The sequence below is a fragment of the Podarcis pityusensis genome, assembly GCF_964106645.2.
Source record: "Podarcis pityusensis genome assembly, chromosome: 7".
NCBI classification, from domain to species: domain Eukaryota; kingdom Metazoa; phylum Chordata; class Lepidosauria; order Squamata; family Lacertidae; genus Podarcis; species Podarcis pityusensis.
In genome coordinates this window covers 47276776-47296757 of record NC_138031.1, presented here as the reverse complement: position 1 = coordinate 47296757, position 19982 = coordinate 47276776, and the positions used below count along the sequence as shown (strand labels likewise).

At 42.2% G+C, this 19982-nt stretch overlaps 1 long non-coding RNA gene across 2 annotated transcripts in view; it reads right to left on the bottom strand.

Annotated features, from left to right (window-relative positions):
• The window catches only part of LOC308481115, a 36364-nt gene extending 16587 nt beyond the window's left edge, over positions 1-19777 (bottom strand). The window contains exons 1-3 of one of the 2 annotated variants that reach the window (XR_013988462.1): positions 19624-19777; positions 6769-6891; positions 4474-4549 (exon numbers count right to left, since the gene is read on the bottom strand). This is a non-coding gene — a long non-coding RNA (uncharacterized lncRNA). Of the gene's footprint in view, positions 1-4473; positions 4550-6768; positions 6892-19623 lie in introns of those variants that run through there. The other variant, XR_013988461.1, reaches the window with a different exon arrangement.
• Positions 19778-19982: the final 205 nt, after the last annotated feature.

The window sequence follows — 19982 nt, the reverse complement described above, 5'->3', positions numbered from 1 at the left end:
CTTTAAAGGCTGAGGGAGCTGGCGTTTGTCCACAGACAGTTTTTCTGGGTCGTGTGGCCAGCATGACTAAGCCACTTCTGGCACAACAGAACACTGCAACCAGAGCAGCGAATGGAAACACTGTTTACCTTCCTGCCAGAGTGGTACCTATTTATCTACTTGCATTTTTTTTTGGGTGCTTTCAAACTGCTAGGTTGGCAAGAGCTGGGACTGAGCAAGAGGAGCTCACCCCGTCGCCTGGATTCGAACCACCGACCTCCTGATCGGCAAGCCTGAGAGGCTCAGTGCTTTAGACCATGGCGCCAAAAACACTTAAATGGTGCTTCTTTTCGCTTTCCTTGCTGCAGCTCTTCTCTTTGATCAAGCCCTACCAGCTTGTCTCTTATGTAAAGCACACTGTGCAGAACACTCAGAAGACGAGGGGAAGTCTACAACTTTCCAAATGTTGTTGAACTCCAGCTCATATCAGCCCCAGCCAACATGGCCAATGGTTAGGTAAGGTGGGTGTTCTAAAGCCACAGGCTTCCCAGGGGCGTACGAAGTGGGGGGTGGAGGGGACAGGTCACCCCGGATGCCACTCTGGGGTGTGTGTGACAGGATGGCCCCTGCCTCCCCTCAGCTGTAGAGCGGCCGAGGGCACGTACAATCTGTACGGGCTGCCGCTCTCGTGCACCATCCATACGGGCTGCCTCTTGCACAGTGACCATAGTCTGTATGGATGTTGCACGTGTGTCGCCGGGCAGTTCAACCCGCCCCTCGGTGTCCCGCCCTGGGTGCCAGAGAGGGTTCCTCTGCCACTGAGGCTGCCTACCCTAGAAGGTGCTGTTGGATTGATTTAGGGAAGCCCCATCTTATTCAAGATGGCGCCACTCCCAGAGGAATTGAATTATCTCTTCAAGACTGCTGTTGCCATTTTGTCTCTTCAAGCAAGGGGGAGATAAAGGCAAGGGAAATCTTCTGAGTGGTTTCCTCTTCTCGGTCTAACTGGAGCAAGAGGAATTCAGCTCCATTGCATCTGGGGAGCTAGTGGGAAGGTTTTCATTTGGTCCTTGTTTTCCTTCCGCATCTCCCAAACTGGTTCCGAACAATCTCTGTCTTTGGATGTTTTGGAACATTCACACTCTACTATCAAAGAAGCATCTGTTAAAAGTGCTAATATGTACTGAACAATATTTTATAAAACCCAAAGTAGGCAGTGTTATTATGAACATAGGCAGTGACTCTCATGTTAGTACTGATTTGTGCCTGTATTCACTAAAATTTCACAGGGGCATTAGTGCTCTGTTGGCTTGAGGCTATACACATGATAAATGTATGATGTAACGCCATTCTTTGAAGGCTGGAGGCTACTACAGTGGTGCCTCGCAAGACGAAAAGAATCCGTTCTGGGAGTCTCTTCGTCTAGCGGTTTTTTCGTCTTGCGAAGCAAGCCCATTGACGGATTAGCGGATTAGCGCTATTAGCGCTATTAGCGGCTTTTAGCGGCTTTTAGCAGCTTATCAGCTTATCGGATAAGCAGATAAGCGGCTTAGCGACTTAGAAAAAGAGGGGGAAAAGGAAAAAAACAACCCAGGAACTCGCAAGACATTTTCGTCTTGCGAAGCAAGCCCATAGCAGATTCGTTTTGCGAGGCACCTCCAAAACGGAAAACTCTTTCGTCTAGCGAGTTTTCCGTCTTGCGAGGCATTCGTCTTGCGGGGCACCACTGTATTCAGGGGTTAGCTGGTTTACTGTTAAGTATCTTGCAATGTTGCTTATCCAGCTCACTGTTAAGACCAACATCCTTTCAGTGGGAAATTGGGGGGGGGGTGGAGAAAGAGAGATACCACCTGATATGGAATTCATCCCAATCTGCACAGGCTATAGAGCTGTCAAGGAAACCATGCACATTTCAGGAAATTAATTTGACATTGTAAAAGTTCACTGTGACAAACAAGGAGCCAATTATATGAACAGGAAGAGGTGATTACACAGGGGAAGAGATGGATCAAAGTGGGGGAGCTCTGAAAAGAGCAAGGTCCTACTCAGAATCTTAAAAGGCTACATGTTGTGGAAGTAACATATCCAGGATAAAAATCAGTTTAAAACACACACACACACACACCGAGAGAGAGAGAGAGAGAGAGAGAGAGAGAGAGAGAGACTCTTAAAATGATACCCACAATGAAAGTAGTAGTAAGAGAATTCAGACACCAGGTTTCAGCAAAATAATGCATCGGTTTAAAAAGAATTATAGTCAATCATGGAGTCAATCATAGTCAATCATGGAGGGAATAATGCTCCTAGTGAATCTGAGAGGTCTTGCTTAAATCTGGCCCCCTTGAAAATGGGACTGTTGATGAGTTGGGCTTTATTCTTTAAACAGGATCAGAATTGGGGCCAACAACCGTGATCCCTGTTTCCCCTCCATGTGAGTATTGCTTATTAATTGAACTTTCTGCACAGGCTTTTGTGAAGTAATGAAGTGGATTAGCTGACAACTACAAGCTGGTCAGTCTCTGGTTCAAATCCCATCTCAGCCATGTATTCAGTATGTGAACTCAGGCAAATACTTGCCTTTCTGCAGTTCGAGAACAATACTGGCCTTCCACACTGGGGTATTGTAACAACTGCTGCTCTATGTGAAGTACAGTGGTACCACGGTTTAAGTACTTAATTCATTCCGGAGGTCTGTTCTTAACCTGAAACTGTTCTTAACCTGAAGCACCACTTTAGCTAATGGGGCCTCCCGCTGCCGCTGCGCTGCCGGAGCCCAATTTCTGTTCTCATCCTGAAGCAAAGTTATTAACCTGAAGCACTATTTCTGGGTTAGCGGAGTCTGTAACCTGAAGCGTATGTAACCTGAAGTGTATGTAACTCGAGGTACCACTGTACTCTAATAGATTAGAGTCTGATGCTGGGGAGACCTGAGCTAATAAATCACACCAGGGTGGGGAAGAATATATTTTATTTAGACCCAGGTACAGCCTGGGTGCCCAGGAAATATTTTTATCCATGTTGCTTACATCAAGCCATCATGAGCATATATTGTCTTACATGCTGACTAGTTACAAAGCATTGACATATACGTTGATAAAAGGTGCACATCCTCAGGACAAAGGTAGTAGGAAGAGAACATTGCTAACAATTGCCTTCTCAGAGCCCCATCACACAACATGCAAGTAAGCAGGCAAGTGTACATTTAAAGCACACAGTTTCCCCACAAAGACCCATGGGAACTGTAGTTTCCCCCCACTGGGCTACAATTCCCAACTCCCTTAACAAACTAAAGTTCCCCAGGTCCTTTGGGAGAAGTCTTGCGCTTTAAAATGTCAACAGGATGTACTTTTGTTGTATGGTGTGGATCTGTCCACAGCGTGACTTTGTTGTTGTTTGGTTGTTTAGTCGTGTCCAACTCTTCGTGACCCCATGGACCAGAGCACGCCAGGCACTTCTGTCCTCCACTGCCTCCCGCAGTTTGATCAAACTCATGCTGGTAGCTTCGAGAACACTATCCAACCATCTCGTCCTCTGTTGTCTCCTTCTCCTTGTGCCCTCCATCTTTCCCAACATCAGGGTCTTTTCCAGGGAGTCTTCTCTTCTCATGAGGTGGCCAAAATATTGGAGTCTCAGCTTCAGGATCTGTCCTTCCAGTGAGCACTCAGGGCTGATTTCCTTAAGAATGGAGAGGTCTGATCTTCTTGCAGTCCATGGGACTCTCAAGAGTCTTCTCCAGCACCATAATTCAAAAGCATCAATTCTTCGGCAATCAGCCTTCTTTATGGTCCAGCTCTCACTTCCATACATCACTACTGGGAAAACAATAGCTTTAACTATATGGACCTTACAGCGTGACTTACTTCTGTGCAAACCTGTGCACTGTAAGTTCCCTTTTTGAAAACTGACTCATACACACATAGCCCAATCTATGAATGTCTACTGTGAATAAAGACATGTAACGTGAACTGATTGCAGTGGTAGGTTGCTAGATCATTTGATTTTTACTAGATGTTAGGCCCTAAATCATGTAGCTGTCTGTTGAAAATGTCACTGTTACATACTTAATATCGGCACATGGGCTTTGAAGTGGGGGAAAGGAGTACTTCCTAGGTGCTTAAGCTACCTTGCTGTGCTCCTGATTAATCACATAGAGCTTTCAATAAATGCTGCGTTAAGGAATATTCCCTTTAATGTCTTCTGTATATTTTGCACAGGTGTTTGAAGAAATAACATTTTAAAAGATGCTAGTTTATAAGCACTACATATTATATGAAAAGCAGGGACATTAATATTTTGTGTTCTTTAAAAATACGGCTTGAACTACTACTTGAAGACATATGGTGCCATTAATCTTTTCCCAGCAATTATATTATTTCATGCAGAGAACAAGACCTACTCATTATATCTTGCATGGCTTTTTTTGCAGGGAGAGCCTAGAAATCCAACCTTTACCATCTCAGCTCCCCCAGCTTACAATATATTGAGAGAGAAATTGGGGGAATTATTAAGGATATACCCAAGATCCTTGAATAAAGGCATGACTGGTGTTATATATTTATTCATAGCTAGACTTCTGGGGTGGCGCCATCGGTAATGGCGGACTCCCTCTGATCCGGAGGGACTGGCTGTACGGAAATCGGGTCTGTTCCGCTACAGCGAAGCGGGGACCCTTTAAAAAATCACAGGCGGGTGAAGCCTGTGACTGTGGGACTTGGTGGGCACCTTTCGCGCCCCCCCAATTTGTAAAGGAACCCAATTACGGGCTCCGGAGCGAAGCGGGGCAAGAGGCGCGGTGCTGAGAGTCAACTGCTTCTTCCGTGGAGCGAAGCCACACAGCTGTTACCGGAGAGCGCTACCTTTTTCCTGTGACAATCTGGCTACAAAAACAACTACCCGTGAGTAGGTTAAACTTGGACAATTGGACTCTAAACAACGACCTGTGAGTAGAACGGAAAATTGGACTAAGAAATTCCTTTTAATTTGGCACTGAAGCGGGAAGGTCTAAACAGGAAGTCAGCCTTCTGCTTTTTGTAGAAAGATTAAAGCAAAGACATGGCAAGCTAGAGTTTAGAAAACCGTTTGTAAAGGATCAACTTTCATCATCTAAAATTACTGAACCCCCTTTGGAAGCAGGAGAAGAGGGGGGATTTTTTCTGGACTGTTTAAACCTGCAGAAGAGTGTGTAAAGAGAAGCAATTTTCCACCGTCTTGAACCTGGGAGCGGGGTGTCAGGACAGACGTTTTCGGAGTTCATTGACTATAGACAAACGTTTTTGACAGGCAGTTATAAGAAGAGAAACATAGTGATTCCATTGTTCCCCTTCGCATTTAAAAGGAACAAAATATTGACAAAATATCTAAAAAAGGAAACTTTGTTGTTAGATCTGCTTTAAAAAAAGAGAGAGAGAGATGGATACAAATAGAAGTTCTTCCCCTAGAGGGAGCTTGTGAAACTGTTATTAAATTTGAACTGGGGAGCTTTGCAGCTGCAATAGGTTAAGATCGTGGGATCAGACTTTGACCTTGCACAACAATGTACTTGGAGGCTCTGGTGCGTGCTTTCTGCAAGACAAGTGCTTTATTGGAACAGTTACATGAGAAGACGGATTTGATGACTGTTGCGATCAGAAATTTTGGACAGGTAGTGGGTATCTATATAGAACCCACTCAGGAATCAATTCAGGAGTGTGCTCTGACAGATCAGATGAGGGAGGAGGTTGTGGCTGGACCCCGGGAGGCAGAGATGGAGGGAACTGTGGCCCAGCAGGAACATGAGTTGTTGGATCTGATGAATGAATCTGGAAAAAGCCAGATTTGGAGAGATAGAGTCTTGTTTGGCTTGGAGATGGGCGGCTGGATAGACCCCCCTATGCAGGGATGTTTTGACTTTTCAAGTCTGGCGTTGGGCCGGGAGGAGTTTGGAGTTGTGGGGGTCCTCAACTTTGGAGGGACCTTGAAACATGCTTTTAAATACCACATGGAGTTCAGTGTGGACTATGGAAAAGGGGCTGATCTGTCAAGAAGGGACAAAAATATTGTCAAGCTGGAGTCTCCACGAGTGAAAGGAGCAGAAGACAAAGTAAAGTACAGGTATAAATATGAAGAAGATCTGCGGAAGGGACATGGAAGAGACTTAAGGGCCTCGGACATAAGGTTACCAGGTTAATGAATTAGATGGATGGGATAGAAAGGACTGACAAAACCCGAGACCAGGAGGAAGAGACGTTGGATGAAGATTGGAAGAAAGTTTTAAAAATTCTACTTAGGAATGTTTTCTAAAATTAATGAGTATTAGAAAAATGTTGGAACGAAATTATTTGGCTTTAGCAGAAATGTTAAAAAGAACTATGTAAGAATATGCTATGGTTATGAGAAATCGGTATAAATAAGATTTAAGTTTTAAGTTTTAGGGTTTTTTATGGTAAGATAAGGTTAAAATAGATTAAGGTAATTTAATGACAGAATATTATGAAAAATTGAAAGGATTTGCTGTGACAATCAACAACTAGAATACAAAAAAGGGAGGGTGAGGAGGTCGATGAAATAAGGTAATGACAGTTAAGGATTTGGGAATATTGGATCTGCTTTTAAATCTTTGCGGTTTATTTTTGCTTTCTGATTTTGATGTGTTATGTGTTTTGTTTTTGCTTTTTGATTTTGACTTTTATCGATTTGTATTGTTTAATTCTTTCTTGTTTTTTCCTTCTTTTTTGTTTTGTTTTTTTGTAATTTTAAAATTCTCAATAAACATCATTTAAATATATATATATATATAAATTCATAGCTGACCTTTGCAATATGTGACCTATTGAGCCAAACGTAGTCCACTGTCCACTTTTTTTCCAGCTGGCCTTCCAGGTGTTATGTTCATTAGCTAGGTCCTGATCGTTCTCAGCTATGCTCTCCCTAGTTCTTTGAAGAAGAAAAAGTGTAGTGTTAGGTTTTTAGTTTTAAATGTACTTTTTTATCTTCTACTTTTATTGTAAGCCACTTTGGATGGGCATTTCTTCAGAATAGCAACCTTAAAATGTTTTTAACTAACTATGGTAACCAACCAACCAACCAACCAACCAACCAACCGTTGGTGGATTCAAGGATCCGTTGGGAATGATCCAATAGGACTCATTTTATTGAAGCTGGTCATACATCTTCAACCTTCATTCCCTCTAAATGGCTTGTTGGGCATTTTTGACCTCGCATTAGCAAGTGGATGAGGGGCAAGTGGCATGCCACTGGGAGCCAGATTTGGCCATGGGACCTCCAGCGGCTGACCTTTACCCTACTGAAATTCATTGGATTGCATCAAAAGAATGCCATGTACAGTATATTGGACTCAAGGAATCTCTACCAAGTTTATTTTTTATACACGCAGTTGACTGCATTGATGATTTTCCTGTAAGAGAACAAAATGCTTTCCTCTCAGAAGCAAGGCCTGAACTCCTTTTAATTTATATGCCTATAACAATGATTTGCCTTTTTTCTGCCCCTCTTAACCTCACCCATTGAGTTCTCTCATTCCAAATGGTCTTTGATATCAGGGTAGAGTCCCTTAGTATTCACTAACTTGAAATAAATATTGGCGGTATCCACAGTCCTTTTGTTGTTCTTAATTTTCACAAGTAGCCCCAGTTTTTAGATAATGCTGCTTTTATTTTCTCTGGAATATACCTTAAAAGACTGGCAGACTTTGCAGCTGCAGCAAGAAATTGGAGGTGTTTCAAGTATGGCTAATCAAATTATATTTGCAGTGGTTACAGTTCCATTACTAAATGTTATATAGCACTCTTCCCCCTCCTCTCAGCTTGGTAATAAGCAGAAGAGGTTAAAGATAGTGTCAAGAATTGAGCTATTGTATAGAATTTGATTTTCTGCTTGTACTGCCAATGTTCCAGTTAAAATTTAAATCTACAACTCTGAGCTCTCAGTGCTGTGCCATTTTAGGAAAACTGAGTTATAGATTATGTACTTCTCAAATTTAGCAGTCCAAATGATGAGTATATAGGTTTCTCAGCTGACCTAAAAGCTGCAGGATTGAATACAGTGAGATTGACAATCATGTCAAATTAATTTAGAAACACTAGTTCTGTTAAAAGCATTCGGATATGCTGACACATATGTGTACTATATTTAAATTAATGTCCATTCACAAATGTTTTCGACTTTTAAAAAGGTTTTAAATTTGCAATGCAGATCTTTGCCCTGATCTAGGCACATTATAAAAGTCTCATTAGGACTCTGCAGGCTGTGTAGTATGCATTAAAACAAGGCACCTAATTATCTTATAAATCATATAAATAAATAAAGGCAGAAGTTCCTGGGGCCCAGCAGTTTATTTATTTTCCTTTGATTAAAGGGGGGGCTGTCACACATTTATTTTGATAAGAGAAGTCAGTAGTTGTGTAGATTCTGTAGACATTCCTGATTGTCTGGCCATCAGCACCCACCTTCTCCACATTTTCTTTTTATTATTATATATATATATATATATATATATATATATATATATATATATTATTATATTTATTATTATTTATATTTACGATATATACTGCCCTATACACGGAGATCTCAGGATGGTTCACAGAACAAATTAAAATATAAAACCACAATATAGATAATCAAAATAAAAACAACAACCCAATAACACCCCCCCCCAAAGAAAAATTTAAAAGGGTATAGGATGTCAATCAATTTGAAATGTCAATTTTCACCACACCCACTTTTACTCTTCAGCCACACCTAGAGGGTTGACCAGAGGCAGGTTTAGGGTAGTGCGACAGGTTTGGCTGCACTAAGTGCCACAACAATGCTGTAGAATGGAGTGAGAAAGGCGGAATTTTGCTGTCACCCAGGGCGCCACTGAAATTTGAGAGCTCAAAGTTTGCCACTGGGTTGACCATGAGTCAATGTGGCTCCTGGCACATAAAATATTAGCTGAGGTCCACGAGCTTCATTCAGGTGGTCTGTGGAATGTCTTTATTAAGTATTCTTACTTATTTTTAATTGTATTTTTATTGCTTCATTTATTTCTTACTCTGCATGATATTGTATGCAGTACAATGAAATGCAAAGACTCTCCTCCTGCAAGAGAGGGGAGTGGTTGCGGTCGGGAGCCGGACTCCGCCTCAAGCAGGGGGCGTGTTTAGCAGCCCAAATTGCTGCGGCACCAGCCTTCCGGCCTCACTTTTCATCGTCCCGTCGCGAGTCACCCACCCTCCACTCCCTTAGAGCTCAGGGTCTCAGTTTTATTTTGGCCTTGCTATGGACCTTAGGTTGGTCGCCCTGGTTGTCCGGGGGGCCTGGTAGGAATTTTTCCATTTGGCATTAGGCTTTTTGGTTTTTTCGCCTACCTCGTAGCAATCATCACAACTTTCGTGGTATTGGTGGGTAGGTTAGGCATTGGAATAATGTGTTGTGGTGTGTCGAAGGGCTAGGTGTGGCCATCGCCTATGCCTTCAATTTTTGGGTATTCCGTTAAAGGAATCTGGCGGTTGTGTATTCTGTCCGATGCCTGCTTGGCGGGAGGCCATGGCACGACCCTCGGTGACATAAGGGGAGAGCTTATAGTTGGATTAGCATCAACAGGCTCCACCTACTGGTGAATAAACCCCCCTGTTTTAGACTCACCCCTCTCTGAGGGGGTGGAGTCAGCTGACGTAATCCAATGCCTAAGCCAATACCTTTTCACTTGCTGTAATCAATAAAGTTGTGGCCTTTTCTTGCCCATTAACCTTATATCACGTGTCCTCGTGTTTTCATTCCACTACGCGGGGATCGGGTCCTCGAACCACAACATAAGAAACATAAGAAATGCAACATAAGAAATAAGAACAATAAGCAATTTAAATACAATTTAAATATAAGTACAATTTAAAATCATACAGCATCTAGCACAGAGCATTACAATTGCTACAACAGGAAGAAAATAATATTAAGTGGTCCACTAAGGCCATCAGTAATTTTCAAGCTGTTTGTGGAGGGGTGAAATATGGGAACACTGCTACCTACATACTAATACTGAGAGTTCACATTTATGTAGCCGAAACTACTCCACCTGCTGCCTGAGGTGAGTGCTTCACCCTGACTCATGGGTGGGCTGGCTCTAGCTTCAGCGTGGGGGTGGGGGTGAAAACGAGATGGGATGGGGAGTTGAATACCCAGCAAAAGGAAGACAGGGGGAAAGACACGACTTTCAGCTTTAATGCTGGGCATAACTTTTGCCTGAAGTGTCACAGTTCATAAATTTGACCTTACGCCACCTCTCTAATCAGTTGATAATACTACAGTCGTACCTCGGGTTATGTACGCTTCAGGTTACAGACTCTGTTAACCCAGAAATAGTGCTTCAGGTTAATAACTTTGCTTCAGGATGAGAACAGAAATCGTGCTCCGGCGGTGCGGCAGCAGCAGGAGGCCCCATTAACTAAAGTGGTGCTTCAGGTTAAGAACAGTTTCAGGTTAAGAACGGACCTCCAGAACAAATTAAGTACTTAACCCAAGGTACCACTGTACTTATTAAGCATATGGTGGCTCTGATTTAAAGCTCTGTATGTGCCCTAGTGAGTATAGAGCTTCTAACTGAGTGGATGTCCTCCTAGATTTAAATATTAGGAGCAGAGGGACATTCATTTGTATGGAAAAAGAAGGTGCTCTTTCATCACCATAGCAGATAAGTTATATATGTGGAGTAGCTCAGTGGTCCATCAAAGCTCTGGTCTGTGTGAAGGTTTCCTGGATGAGGCTTTTTGTGATCAAAGTTCTTCACAGACCTTTGTTGTGATTTTTAATCTTTGACGTACAAACTATCTTCGCTGCTGAACACGATATAAATATTGCAAGCAATGAATTAATAAAATAAGAAGAATAAGGTGAAGACTGAGATGAGATGTTGGAACTGGGAATTATCAAATGCAACAAGAACCTCACTTCCCCAGGTTCTGTTTTGTCAGTTAATTTGTAAAGGAACAATTTTGCAGGCTAAAAATCATAATTATAAACTAATCAGAACTGTCATTGTAAGATCAAAACTGTGGAATATCAGTGTGTTTCTTGACAATGTTGTTCTCAGTTTTGACCAACTGTGCTTGAGCATTTACAGTCCCATGCTCATGTTGTGTTAGAAGCATTGCCACATGGTGGCTGAGCTCCCAGAAGCATCAGCAAGGCTGTTTATTGTATTTTGTTCTGAAATAGAATGTCTAGATATGTTTTCCAGAAGGTTCATTGCTATTCCTCCCTGTATCCCTCTAAATTTTGTGGTTTATTATATGGAGAAGGGTCAAATGTGTGAAAGCTTCTCCTGAGAGAGGATCAACTCAGTACTTCTCAAAAAGCTGCTTGCTTTTCTGACGTGAATATTAAGATATTCTATGGCATTTGCTGAAGAGGGAATTGCTTAATAAGCTCCAAATTTCCTTTTGGCTACTTTCATTATCACTGTCCATCTTCCCCTTTAGAAAGATTCAGAATTAGCTTCTACCTCAAGGTAATAAAAAATCTGTTAATTCTTTGCAATATCATCCAGGCTGTCTGTTCACCAGCAGCGTTAATTACCTGAGAAAGACTTCAGTACGACTGACAAACAGCAGGAAGGTATTTCATAGGGCTTCCTTTGGAGCACATGAAGAATTAATATATTTCTGCAAAACGTCTTAGTTTGGCAGAAAACAGTTCTGGGCAGGTACTTTTTGTTGCTATGCACCCATAGATTGTGGCTCTACTTGGGGTGCCTACAGGATTTTGTTGGGCTTAGTAAACAGTATGTGGATTGGGCCCTCTGCTGCACCTGCAAAAGATACAAATTTGCATAAAATTTGCCAATACTTTTATGTCATATGCAAATTTGTACCCTCTTTTTCAGATGGGGATGTTCATATGCACTCCTACATTGGTGAAAGCACCTGACCTCCACCACAGTTCCAGTATGGCCACTACCCCCAAGTTCTCCTCACCTGCATGGCTCAAGTGCAGATGCCTGGCAGGAGCTGCTGAGACTCAATTAGGCTTTGGAGTTAGGTGCTGCTGCCTTGTTCAACAAGGCATCAAACTGCAGGGTGCAGCCACCTACACAGACAATGAAGTACCGGACTCTCAGGCCCTGAACTGACTCTGCTCATTCAGGATGCCTAATGGATCCTTCTAGTTCAGCCTTGCCCAAGAAACATGACTTCAGGAACATTTGTGTGTGCCTGTATCTGTTTATTGGTCCTTCATCTTGCCTCCTGGTTTGTCCTTTGGCCCTGATGGAATTGTCTTTTGGCCTTGACTTCTTGGCTTGCTCTTCAATTCTGTCTCCTGGTTTTGTCATTCATTCCTGCCTCCTCCTCCTCCTCCTTCCCTCTCCCTCTCTCTCTTTTTGCAACTATACAGTTGCCAGCTCCAGGCTCACCTCAAGCAGCTGTACGTATATAGCTTAGCCCCAACTTATCAGAACAGACAGGCATGGAATTTGTTGTTGAACTTTTGCACAATATCCTATTCATTGGCTCACAGATTTTGCTAGGGCAAGTGAAGCAAAGCTGAATGAGGGTTGGAGAATCCTTTTGAAGGAAATAAGCTTAGTTTTTGCAGCACAAACTGCATCGAAAGCATCCTTTACGATGAGACTGTCAGAATCTTTCATATCTCAAAGCTCTGTCTCTGTTAGCACAGGCTAATAAATACATGATTGCTTTGAAAGCAATTTCACAATAATTGCTGAAAATAATGTAATGGACTATTCTTATGTTTTCATCAGGCATCTTCTTTTCAGAGTGCTGCCTGATAATGTAATGTTGAATAATTATTATTAAACTATAAATTTAGCTGCAAAAGTAGATTAGCCATCAGTGACCATATCAATGTTTCACCCAGATTAAATAATGACTCAACCTGTGTCCACTTTTATTTGCATAGCGACTGAAACGGCACTTGGCTATTAACTGGTCCATGCATTTATCAAATAATTAGAGACATCAAAGTCCTGAGCCTGAGAGGTACCATCCAGAGCAGTGTCTGAATTATTGTCATTGGCCACAAGAGTACAAATAACTTCACCTTTTAATGAAAGATGGATGGAATCATATTAACCTCTCCCTAATATGCCTCTCGCCTCAGTCAGCAGCTTGTAGTCAGATGTACAGAGGTGCCATTCCCTAGCAACTAGAAATGCTAATACATTGCTTTGATTAAATTGCCTATCTGAGCTAAGCAAGGTCCCAAAACTTCCTTTTAATGCCTTAGATTTATTTCTTCACATATCCAGCAAGCTGCCTATGAAGGATTTATCCCTACAGTTCAGTAAGTCCACCAGACTGCTTAGTGGTAGAAACAGAATTAATCATGTAATCATCTGTTTACAAAAGTTGGGTGCTACTACCATTCTCTGCCAAAGCACTCACCCAGGATCTGTTCTCCTTTGGAGAATTGAAGATGCGGCGGAGACTGCCACAGCTTTAAGAAATATGATTTGTTCACATATTTACACCTTCAGTCTGCATGGAGGGAGTACAGATCTCATAGCTTTATGATTTCAAGAGGGGCTTGTTCCCCACAGTAGTGCAGCATTGGAGTCAAAGGCATCTCTCCCAACCAGCCTTCAGTCAGCCTGCCAAAGATGGATCTCAACCTTTGTTCTCTGCCTTCTTACCAGCACACGTTGCGGAAGACACTCTTTTCCTGTCACCTCTCTCTCTCACACACACGCCCATCACCTTGGCAACCTCTGTCTGCCCAGGCCCAAGGATTCCTCTTAGATGGGCCATCAATACCTTTTGCCTCTGTGAATGCCTCTGTTCCAGGTGAGGAACTGGCTTGGAAAGGGAGCTAAGTCTGTATTTTCCTGCTGGCCTGCAATCTTCCCTTTAATACTCCAAATAATCAAAATTCTACCTTCTATTAATTTCTAGGGTTTGGGAGGGTTCCTCCCCAAATCTATAACAATATATATGTCTACTCAGAAGTATGTTCTGCTGTTTTTAGTGAGGCTTAGTCTCCATGTAATGCATATAAGCATAAACTCCACTGGCAACAATAGAACTTACTTCTGAGTAAACGTGTATATATGACTGCATCGTGTATATATATCTCCACATATGCAAAGCTGCTAGTTGATGCATGATAAGGAAAATTGCAGACTTCTTTCACAGATGAGATTGAAAACAGATAGTTGTGGTTCGAGGACCCGACCCCCGCAATGTGCAATGAATACGCAAGGACACGTGATATAAGGTTAATGGGCAAGAAAAGGCCACAACTTTATTGATTACAGCAGTGAAAAGGTGTTGGCTTAGGCATTGGATGTCTAAAACAGGGGGGTTTATTCACCAGTAGGTGGAGCCTGTTGATGCTAATCCAACTATAAGCTCTCCCCTGATGTCACCGAGGGTCGTGCCATGGCCTCCTGCCAAGCAGGCATCGGACAGAATACACGACCGCCAGATTCCTTTAACGGAATACCCAAAAATTGAAGGCATAGGCGATGGCCACACCTAGCTCTTCAACACACCACAACACATCATTCCAATGCCTAACCTACCCACCAATACCACAAAAGTTGTGACGATTGCTACGAGGTAGGTGGAAAAACCAAAAAGCCTAATGCCAAATGGAAAAATTCCTACCAGGCCCCCTGGACAACCAGGGCGACCAACCTAAGGTCCATAGCAAGGCCAATGAACTAAGACCCTGAGCTCTAAGGGAGTGGAGGGTGCGTGACTCGCGACAAGAAGACGGTGAAGAATGAGGCCGAGGAGAGGCTGGTGCCGCAGCAAAAGGCTGCTGTAAACGCCCCCTCGGAGGCACCTGGTTGGGTGCCTGCCGAGGGGCGTGGGCGCCAGCCAGGTGAGAGGAGGAGGCTGGGGGCGAACGCCCCCTGCTAGGGGCGGAGCTCGGGCTCCCGCCCACAACCACTCCCCTCTCTTCCAGGGAGGAGAGTCTTTCCTGTTGATTATTTTTAGTTGACTATGTTGCAAATTTTTGTTTAGGCATTACAGTGGTACCTTGGGTTACGTACTTAATTCATTCTGGAGGTCCGTTCTTAACCTGAAACTGTTCTTAACCTGAAGCACCACGTTAGCTAATGGGGCCTCCTGCTGCTGCCGCGCCACCGGAAAAAGATTTCTGTTCTTATCCTGAAGCAAAGTTCTTAACCTGAAGCACTATTTCTGGCTTAGTGGAGTGTGTAACCTGAAGCGTATGTAACCTGAAGCATATGTAACCTGAGGTACCACTGTACTGGTGATGGGGAAGCCATCTGCCAGAGAAACAGGTATTGATGAATAAATAGCCTGATTTGATCTAAGACAGCTCCCTCCTGTGTTCTAATACTCTTTTGTTTAGAATTGTACACCTTTTGCTGCATACTGTCCTTAACATCCAACTGGTAAGTTGGAAACATTTGCAAAGCTTACTGCTGCATCTATAGGTGGTCTAGTAAAAGTTACTAAACTACACATTATTCTTGTCACAATCTTAGGCCCACACACTGCAACACTTATCTTGAGCACATTGCTATTTTTGAGCACATGCAGGAGATTCGCTCTTCTTCCACATTCTTCCCATGACATTTTTAAAAATGTATACACTGTCAGAGAAATCAGTACCAAGAAGTGATATCATTTGCACCAGACATGGATAGTTTATCTTTGTGATAACCTCCAGGAATAGAACAAATATTACTTTGAGGAGTCTGCTTTTATTCAGGCTCATTTATAATCTTATATGAAGCTGTCTCAAGGAATGATTCAATGGAAGGGGCATTTCTGTCTCTGCATCTAGAATAACTTTCAGGAAATGATTTATAATGTGCATAGTGTTTGACTTTTATAGGCTGAAGAGTATGCAAATAAATATAGTAACTCTGCATTATCATAAATTGCACATTAGTAATTGAAAAGCTTTTGATCTCTGAGTCATTGGAATATTATTTGTTGGGGGATATTCTCCATTAACAACATGTCTGTTAATAATTTGGGCTCTTTTGCAATATGCACTTTGCAATTCATGATTTTGAATATTTGAAAACTGCTTCTTTTTCTGACTACTTGCAGCAGTTAAGTTTTAGGAAAGTGAATCCTGGGCAAACATATTCAACAAATTGAATAGATTTTTGTTGCATGTTTGCCGCAAGACGTGGGATCCCCAATGTTTTCAGATTCCACCACACAATCTATTTATCAGAATTTCAAAAATTAAACACTGCAGGATTTATCTCCCCTGCTTTGTAACAAACAGCATCAATATCACCATGATAGCATTTTGGTGAAACTGAAAATTACAGATTATGCCCTATATTGCATAAAGTAAAATTATGCCCATGAAGTCTTAACAATTGCCTTGGACTAAACCAGAAGTAGCCAATGTGATGGCCTACAGATGTTTTCAAACTTCCATCTGCCCTAGCCAGCATGGCCAATAATCAAGTGTGAATGAGAAATAATGAAGGAAACCATTGGCTAAGTAAATCACAGAATACATCCGCATTACATTTCTTAAAATATCCTGTGGCACCTTAACTTTAAGTGAGAGACCCGACAGCTTTAAATATCAATGATATGAATAGTGCAAATGGAGAGTAACCCCCCAGATCCACAAACCACTGAGTTTAGCCTCTTTTTATGAAAAGCTTTGTGCTTTAAATTTAACGCGCTGGCCCAAAGTAAAGGTAAAGGTAAAGGTACCCCTGCCCGTACGGGCCAGTCGTGTCCGACTCTGGGGTTGCACGCCCATCTCGCTTAAGAGGCCAGGGGCCAGCGCTGTCCGAAGACACTTCTGGGTCACGTGGCCAGCGTGACAAGCTGCATCTGGCAAGCCAGTGCAGCACACGGAAACGCCGTTTACCTTCCCGCTAGTAAGCAGTCCCTATTTATCTACTTGCACCCGGGGGTGCTTTCGAACTAGGTTGGCAGGCGCTGGGACCGAGCAACGGGAGCGCACCCCGCCGTGGGGATTCAAACCGCCGACCTGACGATCGGCAAGTCCTAGGCACTGAGGTTTTACCCACAGCGCCACCCGCGGCCCAAAAGTGGTACACTAATTAGCACAGATATTTCCTTTTTATACCTGCTGTTTTATTGCATATTTCACTTTCTGCATGTGGCCCATTCTAGTTTCATTGTCTAGCTGAGATTTACAACTTTGTTTCTGTATTAATTAATGATCTGAGGCAGAACCCTACAGTCGGTAGCTTTCTTTAGTAAAGAAGAGTGATAGTCCTTTCTTGCTACTGCATAACTAGGACATAAACTGGACCCAACAGTACCCCAGATCAGTATGCTATATATTAATACAGAAAATGGAAGCAAACAAATTTACTGGCTATTATATATTTCAAGCCAACTCACTATTTGTGCACATACTAAATGTCAAACTAGAAAAGGCAATGGGAGATCTATGAGCAGATCTGATTTTCTTAAAGCTTAAAGAGGGAATACAGGAGAGGTGGGAGTTAAGGTTTTCCCCTGTGCCATTTTCGTAATCCAAATTGACCACTGAAGCTGCTGTTTACCTTCTGAAGGAAAAGCATACAGGCACAATATGGGGCAACTCCTAGCTTGGAATGATGAGTGGATTTATACTGGGAAAACAGCACTGTGGAAAAAATCTCCTCCCTGACTGGATTCAGCCCCAATAAATCTCTCTCTCACACCCACCCAGAGAGAGACAGAGAAAGAGAGAGTCTTGTGAAATAATTAATATGAGGTATAAAAAAGAAAATAATCACAACAAAATGCTCTTAAAATATAATGGTTTGGATTTGGTGGTAGAATGTTACTTTCTGTTAAGTTACGCTTTGTTTACCAATTATGCTTAAGATAGCAAGAGAAAGACAAGATAAGAAGAAGCCTGGCTATTGGTATTTCCTTAAAATGTTAGCCTGAGAGGTCTGTATTTATAATTTTTGCTTTAGGGAGTAGTCACAGGCTATAGGCTGATTCATGTCAGGTGATGATGACGCATTTTAACAGTATAAATGTATTGTATGCCATTTTTCCATGGTTAATTCTGCTTGGGAAATGCCTGAAGAACAGTCTGTATGCATATGTTTTGTTTGGTTTTGTTTTTAAAGCCATGGTGGCCTGATTGTATTGTAGTCTTGTTTACTAAAGCCCCACCAGACAACATTTTCTGCAGTTGGCAACTAGCCTTCTCTAAGGTCACTTTCAAACAACCTGATTTCCCCCCACCATAAACTTTCGGGGTGGTTGTATGGCATCTACTATTCATTAAGTATTCATTCCTATTTGTTTTGTGGGGAGGTTATACTATGTAGTTATCCCACACTTTCCAGTGCAGTATCCTGTCTCTTTCCTTACTGCAAAATGTTTGCTAATATTTTTGGAAACGAATTCTCTGCACGTGACCACAAAACTCACAGCAGTTGCACAATGTGTACTTGCCAGCATGCAACTGAATCCCTCCCACAAAACAGTGACAGCCAGAAAGCAGTCTAAATTGCACTGAAACATAACCCAGCCTTATTCCATTAGCTGCCGCCATCTGTTGCCATTGTTCCATTGAGTCCACTCTTCCCACAGCTGGAGCTGGAAGGGAAAGGAAGCTACAACTGGGTGGCACCTGGCTTTTTCTTTGAATGGGCTAGCGGGCAAGGCAGTGTTAGTCACAAGCAGGCAGGAGGGGATAGCTACACCCACCCACCGAATCTTTTAAAAACAGATAGGAATAAAAGGTTGCAAGGAAAATACTAACAATGCAAGACTTTTCTATACCTAACCTACATTGTTTATCAGACCAGGTGAGTCCATCAATATACTGGGGGAAACAGTCCTTTTCTCTCAATGATAAAGATGGCTGCAAGCACATGCCGTTAGACGACAAAGACCAGGAGGAGGAGGAAATTGATTTGTGGTTTTCTGGACACTGTAGCCTGGGGTTGAATTTCTCTCTGACATATAATGGAGCTCTCTCTATTTTCATCCCTCCTGTCTCTGACTTTTAAAAATAAGAAATGGCTCAGCTGAAGAGGAAAGAATCAACCCAGGTTTGGACATGAGCAAATCCCTGTTGACCACAGCAAGTAGTGAAGTCACTGCCCTTTCTGTTAATACGTGACCTGAGTCCCTACGGGAGAGAAGATTCTTCCACAGGAAACTGAACATGCATACACACACACTAGCTCACAATGGAAAACAGGAAAGGGGTGACGTCTGTTAATCCACAAAGGAAATGGCTTGTATAGGACACAGGCAAGCAAAACTAAAATAAAATAAAGCTGTTTACAATGAAGTTTTAGACCTCAAATATCGATTTTTGACATTAATTGACCAATTCTAATTTCCTCCACCACTGCACAAGTTCACATGTTGTTGGGATTAAGGGAAACAAAAGGTTAAATAAGATACAATGTGCAATTCTCGCACAGCAACTTGCAAACCAGAGTTATCTTGATGGCTTCTGTTGAATTGCTATCTATCCATCCTTACAAAATATTATTTGTAAGCCACCTTTCCATAGTTAAATCCATGTTCAAGGCCGCTTACGACATGGGGAGGGGACTTAATTCAAAATTTAACAAGAGTAGTCATAAAGAATAAATAAAACATCAAAATGAATCATTTCCACATAAATCCACATATTTTAAAAGACACAAAACAATAATATCAATAACAGCAAAAAGGAAACCCCAACAAAACCCCCAAACAATACCTTAGCCAAAGAGTTTGTTCGGAAGCCTCAGCTTTGGTAGCTGGAGTCAATAAGGGCCCCAGACCAGGTAGAAAAGGCCTGCAAGGCAGGAAGCACGTCATCCAGGACTCACAGCCAATAAGCTTGTGATTTTGTGTATGCTGTTCTCAAAAACTTTTCAATTATATCTTAGATCTTGTTGTAATCTGCTACCCAGAGAGGCTTGTAGTATTCTAGACAAGAAGAAAATGAAAAATAATTAAAAACCAGATGATGATAAGATTAATGCTAAATTAAACAACAGCAGCTTCAGTATAGGCTTAGCATAAATAGATGAGGAATTTTTCAAGCAATTGAAGAGAACTAGCTAAACAAATATC